This window comes from Amia ocellicauda, unplaced genomic scaffold (assembly GCF_036373705.1).
Source record: "Amia ocellicauda isolate fAmiCal2 unplaced genomic scaffold, fAmiCal2.hap1 HAP1_SCAFFOLD_33, whole genome shotgun sequence".
NCBI classification, from domain to species: Eukaryota; Metazoa; Chordata; class Actinopteri; order Amiiformes; family Amiidae; genus Amia; species Amia ocellicauda.
The window spans coordinates 1230786-1237720 of NW_027102898.1; the positions used below are offsets into that span (position 1 = coordinate 1230786).

Sequence of the window (6935 nt, forward strand, 5' to 3'; positions counted from 1 at the left end):
TTTATCAAGGTAAGGAATTATTTGCTATAAATAAAAAAACTTACCATCAACCATACGGTTTCGAAGACATTGGTTTTCATTTTTAAGTCTTGTGTTTTCCTTTTCGAGCTGCTTAACTTTTTGCTGTAGCTCAACTTCACTGGACTCTTTAAATGTCTGTAGAATATGACGGGATCTAATTCTTGAAGCTCCATCGGTTTTCTTTCTTATTTTGTGCTGTATTCAGAGAGGAAAAGAGTTTAAAATGAAAATATATATATATATATATATGAATATGATTAAAAAAAAAACAATCCTGCAATACATTTATTTAATATTTGCAGTAATTATCTCACCGGTAACTGTGGTTCATCAAGGTCACTATCATCTGAAATTTGAAGTTTTTTGTTTGGTTTAGGTACTCTCTTCATTTTAGGACAGGGCATTTTTGTTAGGTCATTAAGTTTTCTTCTTAGTTCGCCTTCTTTTCCTAAAATAAAAATAAAATAAATAAAACCCTGCATTATGTCCACAGATATTTGGGGATTATATTTATTTGTCATAAAAATACTGTGCTTTGACCATACAAATTAAGATGAACAGCCAACACTGAATCAAAACTGAAGTTAAATTATATCTGGTTTAATTTATTTTGTGATTTGGGGGATTTTATTGTAAAGCACAACACACAATAAATCGTTCTTACAAATGCCAGTCAAGTATGACGAGTTTTTAGCGCCCTCACCACCACCTACCATGTTATAAGAGTATGTTAGAAGTACAACACATTAATAACTTAAACATTCATTTCAAATATACTGTGATTGTATATATCAAATAGCATGTAAAGACTTTAATGTTTTTTTTTTAAATAAACATTGTTACCAGTCATAATGATCTGCGCTTCATGGACAGGCCATCCACCTTTTGGAGGTTTGTTCGTGTCTCTCCACTCTGCTCTGAAGTTTCGAGTCGTCTCTTCGTCATCATCAGCAATGCTGAATAAATCAAAATTGCGAAAGCAAGCAGTGGGAATCACGCTGTAAGAGTCTTTGTCGACCCCGCTTTCCCACTTCACCAACGCGTGCATCACCGCCATACTACCTTCACCTTCTCGTCCGTTTTTTCTGCGCGTTTTTCCCCCGACAAGTCACGGCACAAAAAACAGTCCCGCTCTGCATTCTGGTACTTGGCGTTCTTAATAACACCAACAGGGTGTAATCGCATAGACCACTCGAGTATAAAGTACTACATATCCCATCAGTTACAGTTTTTTTTTCATCTTCTGAAACTGCAATTTAGCACTTTCAACTGTTTCTTAGTGATTCCTAGAATTACTAACCGGTATTGTAGTCAATGTGTTTATAACCTTTTTTGTTTAACGATTTGTGTGTTATCCTATGGGATCCCATGGTCTTTGATTTGGTCACGGAAGTGATTTGTCTTTGATTTGTTGATCTAGAGTTGAATTTTAATTAGTTTTTCCCTTTTGTATAATTAGTGTAGTGCTACATTTAGTCTTTGTTTTTAAATAAATTTGACAATTTATATCTTTGGAATTGGTGTCTGCGTCCAATTATTACAGAAATTGAGTTCTACAAGACTCCAGGATTCGTGATAAGGTGATACTATGAATTCACTTCTTTAATTGAAATGTATAAGTGTACCTTACGCTACATATATGTATGTATGTATGTATGTATGTCCAATTGCTTTGACAATACAAATGAATTGAATTGAGAGGGAGAGAGAGAGAGAGAGAGAGAGAGAGAGAGAGACAGACAGACAGACAGACTGACAAACAGAAAAACAGACAGACACAGACACACACACACACAGAGCCAGCCAGCCAGCCAGCTCAGCGATGACATCACGAGCCTCTCTCAGCTGACTGCTATGACATCACAGAGCACGTACATTCCGTTGCTTGCCGTCTGTCAACCACTCAGTCACTGCCAGCCAGACTGGCTGGCTGGCTGGATGGGGGGGCTGCTTGCTGCTGCTGCGTACCTTAGCAAGCTTATTTGCTTGACCGGCCTTCCTACTCCTCTGCCCACATGCCCACCTATGCCCGATCTGCTGTTCACCTGGATCACAGCTCCGCCCCAACAAGGCAGAGCCCCCCAAGAATGGTACAAACTCACCCACGATCCCCTCCACGGAAAGCTTTAGCAAAAGGCAAAAGCGTTATACGTAATGAAGAGGAACCCGAGTCCAAGACGCATCCGACCAGCCATACATATTTGTGTGTATTAAAGATCACATTTTCTTACATTTAGTTTTTCTGTACTTTATTACATCTTATTGTGATTTATAAAAGTATTGTTTCTTTTCCATATGTATGTATGTATGTGTGTGTGTGTGTGTGTGTGTGTGTGTGCCTGTCTCTGTGTGAAAGTGTGTGTGTGTGTGTGTGTGTGTGTATATGTCTCTCTGTGAAAGTGTGTGTGTGGGTGTGACAGTGTGTGTGAGTGTCTGTCTGTCTGTCTGTCATGTAACTCGCACATCTGTGAGGGCACCATTTTTGCAGAAGAGATGTACACATTTTGGAGCAACATATGCTGCCATCCAGACATCATCTTTTCCAGTGACGTCCCTGCATTTTCAAACAGATCACATTTTATTACACTTTGTTTATCTGTACTTTATTACATCTTATTGTGATTTGTACTTGTAATGTTTCTTTTCCATATATATGTATGTACAGTGGGGGAAAAAAGTAATTGATCCCCTGCTGATTTTGTACGTTTGCCCACTGACAAAGAAATGATCAGTCTATAATTTTAATGGTAGGTGTATTTTAGCAGTGAGAGACAGAATAACAACAAGAAAATCCAGAAAAATGCATTTCAAAAAAGTTATAAATTGATTTGCATGTTAATGAGGGAAATAAGTATTTGACCCATTTTCAATGCCCTGGCTTAGGGAAGGAAGTTCTCACCCATGATTTGACAGTACATGGCCCCGTCCATCGTCCCTTTGATGCGGTGCAGTTGTCCTGTCCCCTTAGCAGAAAAACAGCCCCAAAGCATAATGTTTCCACCTCCATGTTTGATGGTGGGAATGGTGTTCTTGGGGTCATTCCTCCTCCTCCAAACACGGCGAGTTGAGTTGATGGCAAAGAGCTTGATTTTGGTCTCATCTGAGACCACTTTCACCCAGTTCTCCTCTGAATCATTCAGATGTTCATTGGCAAACTTCAGACGGGTCTGTACATGTGCTTTCTTGAGCAGGGGGACCTTGCGGGCGCTGCAGGATTTCAGTCCTTCACGGCATAGTGTGTTACCAATTGTTTTCTTGGTGACTATGGTCCCAGCTACCTTGAGATCATTAACAAGATCCTCCCATGTAGTTCTGGGCTGATTCCTCACCGTTCTCATGATCATTGAAACTCCACGAGGTGAGATCTTGCATGGAGCCCCAGACTGAGGGAGACTGACAGTTATTTTGTGTTTCTTCCATTTGCGAATAATCGCACCAACTGTTGTCACCTTCTCACCAAGCTGCTTGGTGATGGTCTTGTAGCCCATTCCAGCCTTGTGTAGGTCTACAATCTTGTCCCTGACATCCTTGGACAGCTCTTTGGCCATGGTGGAGAGTTTGGAATCTGATTGATTGATTGCTTCTGTGGACAAGTGTCTTTTATACAGGTAACGAGCTGAGATTAGGAGCACTCCCTTTAAGAGAGTGCTCCTAATCTCAGCTCGTTACCTGTATGAAAGACACCTGGGAGCCAGAAATCTTGCTGATTGATAGGGGATCAAATACTTATTTCCCTCATTAACATGCAAATCAATTTATAACTTTTTTGAAATGCGTTTTTCTGGATTTTCTTGTTGTTATTCTGTCTCTCACTGCTAAAATACACCTACCATTAAAATTATAGACTGATCATTTCTTTGTCAGTGGGCAAACGTACAAAATCAGCAGGGGATCAAATACTTTTTTCCCTCACTGTATGTATGTATGTATGTATGTATGTATGTATGTAAGTGTGTGTGTGTCTGTCTCTGTGTGAAAGTGTGTGTGTGTGTCTGTCTGTGAAAGTGATTGTGTGTGAAAGTGTGTGTGTCTGTCTGTCTGTCTGTGAAAGTGTGTGTGTGTGTGTGTGTGTGCGTGTGTCTGTCTGTGAAAGTGTGTGTTTGTGTGTGTATGGGTGTGACAGTGTGTATGAGTGTCTGTCATGTAACTCGCACATCTGTGAGGGCACCATTTTTGCAGAAAGAGATGTACACATTTTGGAGCAACATATGCTGCCATCCAGACATCGTCTTTTCCAGGGACGTACCTGCATTTTTCAGCAGGATAACGCCAAACCACATTCTGCCCAGATTTCAAGCGCATGGTTGCATAGGCAGAGAGTGCGGGTGCTAGCATGGCCTGCCTGCAGTCCTGACCTGTCTCCGAATTGAGAATGTGTGGCGCACTATGAACTGCAAATTAAGACAACGAAGGCCCTGTGCAGTTGCGCAGCTGAGGAAATGCATAATGGATGAATGGGGGAAAATCCCGCTTGCTAAACTTAACCAAGTGGTGTCTTCAGTGCCCAAGTGCTTAATAAGTGTTATTAAAAGAAAAGGTGATGTTACATAGTGGTAAACAGTCGACTGTCCCAACTTTCTTGGTTTCTTTTCACTGCTAATGAGATGCTGTAGAGTGAGTTAGTTATATTGCTTTCAGGAGCTCTAATCGTATTGATGAGTTCATGCAGCATTTGTAATTGAATTTCAAAAAGAAATCCTTGCTGTCTGGCCTGTGTGTATGAGATGTACTCTGTCAATCTTTGGCTAACAACTGAAACATTGGTAGAACAGAAATGGCAACATAAAAAAGAAAAGTACATTTTAAAAGAGCACATTAAATAGGATGAATATACAGTTTTTTACAATCACTTTGTCACTCATTTCAGAACCTTGATGTCATTTTTCAAAACTCTAGACACAAAACTCAAAACGGTCATCACTTGTAACACAGGCTGTCCAATGTTCAAAACATTGCATTGTGCATTCATATCTTTAAAGAAACCTAGCACTTGCAGACTTGTTGGTTCAAATAACTCATTTATCATGAAATACCATAGTAACATAGTAACACAGAAGATACCGATAGTTTCACTGTGTAGTTGTTCGTACAATCATTAAATATTGTAGTACAAAATATGTGATACATGTTTCATTATGGTACTACACATAAATACATCACTGTAAAAGGACTAGTAGAGAGAATACTACAGACACAGTGGAATCATTGAACAAAATCTGAAATGTATTGATGCAATACAATCAAATCACACCATAGGTTTCTTTGAATCCATGCAAAAATAATTAGCTACAAAAAAGAACAAAACTACAGTAAAATGTCAACTGCAGTGTTCCTCACCTGGCTTAGTGTAAAAAGCAAAACAAAGGATTGATTACTGTACTTCTAAATTTCCATCAGCCCTGTGTTCAGGTTCAGGTTCTCACAACCATTTTTCACAAGAGGCATCTTGAAACTGAACATACCTGAACATACTCAGTCATCAGCTGCTTCACTCTGTCTGCATTTCTTTCAAAAGGCACACTATACTCTGTGCTACACATTGGTATGCAGTATACAGTCATTTGACAATTGAGAGTAGCCTAATGTTTAGTGCATGCTGAAGACTTGCCGCTTCTCAGTACGGACATTTCTGATGATTGAGGCCACAGTTGATCCTGAGTTGATTCTGAGGTTTGATTGAATCATTGTAGCTGCCTCAGTCATGGTCATGCCATGATTTACAACATGTTCTACAACTATTTCTCGGATTTCACTGGACACTATTTGCTGTTGCTGCCGCTGTCTGGTCCGTGGCCTTGTCCTCTACCACGTTCCCCCAACACCTCTCAAATGAGGCCCATGGCTGCCTCTCTGGTGAGGCCTAAGCCCTCCTCTATGACGAGGCCCACGACCACCTCTCAGAAGGGGTGCATGTCCCCTTCCATTCCTTTGACCACCACGTCTTCCTCCTCCCACTGCTTGACCTCTATTGTGACCTGGATGACTTGCCGGCTCCATGTTATCACTGTGTTGCTGGGGTGGATAGCACTCATTTCACTCGATACTCGTACCACAATGTGAAATCAATCATCAATAACCAGTTGGCAGTATTGGAAAAGCAATTACAAGGGCCTGCATACATACAGTAATGTCAAATCTGATGTGGAAGAACAATCATCTTCAACCAGGTTGGAGCGTTAGTTGCAATGCCTTTAATACACGCAGCGTGGAGAGGAACAGTGACTCAAGAAGATCCCAAAGTCGCTCTGCCTTCATTTTAACAGTCAGAGCTTTTATACACAAAAATCAAAGAGCTGGTTATAATCAGAAAGTCATTACTATGTTATCTTAAAAGTTAGCTAAGCAGAATTTATATCATTATAGGACAGAGTTCATAGATCAACACATGGATTAGGGAGCAGGCACTTCAATCATACTGTTTGACATTGTCTCCAAGATTCTCATCGTAAATAACAAGCAGAAATCAAACTACCTTCTGGCCTGACCTTCTAGCTTGACCTTATCTTTCTTAAGTATACAAGAGAGAAAAACAGGTATTAGAGAAAGAATTTCTAACTTTCCTTCCACACTGAAAACATGGTGTGGAAAAGTGCTACATGATGATGAATGATGATGAAATATTACATCCATAGATAATGTAGTCCAACTGGTTCATGCTCCTCGGTTATTGGTGTCAATGGATCTCATTATCCTGAAACTTTCATGATCGAAACATGGAATACTGTTCGTCAGTTTCCATAAAACTATGAATTAAGAGTAATGCAACAGTCACTTATCATTTTGAGCAGCTGTATCAATTGATAGTTAGATCTTTGTAATGAAATGAATAGACAGTGATCTCAGATGTAATGTGTGAATTGCATTTTGAAATGGTAATACTTTGACGTTAAGTTGTATCATTTTAGTTCAATGAA

General features: G+C 39.8%; 1 non-coding gene across 1 annotated transcript; it reads right to left on the reverse strand.

The window, feature by feature from the left end:
- Positions 1–2080: 2080 nt before the first annotated feature.
- On the reverse strand, positions 2081–2195 carry LOC136731574 (U5 spliceosomal RNA). Its single transcript, XR_010809568.1, has one exon. It is a non-coding gene; the product is annotated as a U5 spliceosomal RNA (small nuclear RNA).
- Between the last annotated feature and the right edge of the window lie 4740 nt (positions 2196–6935).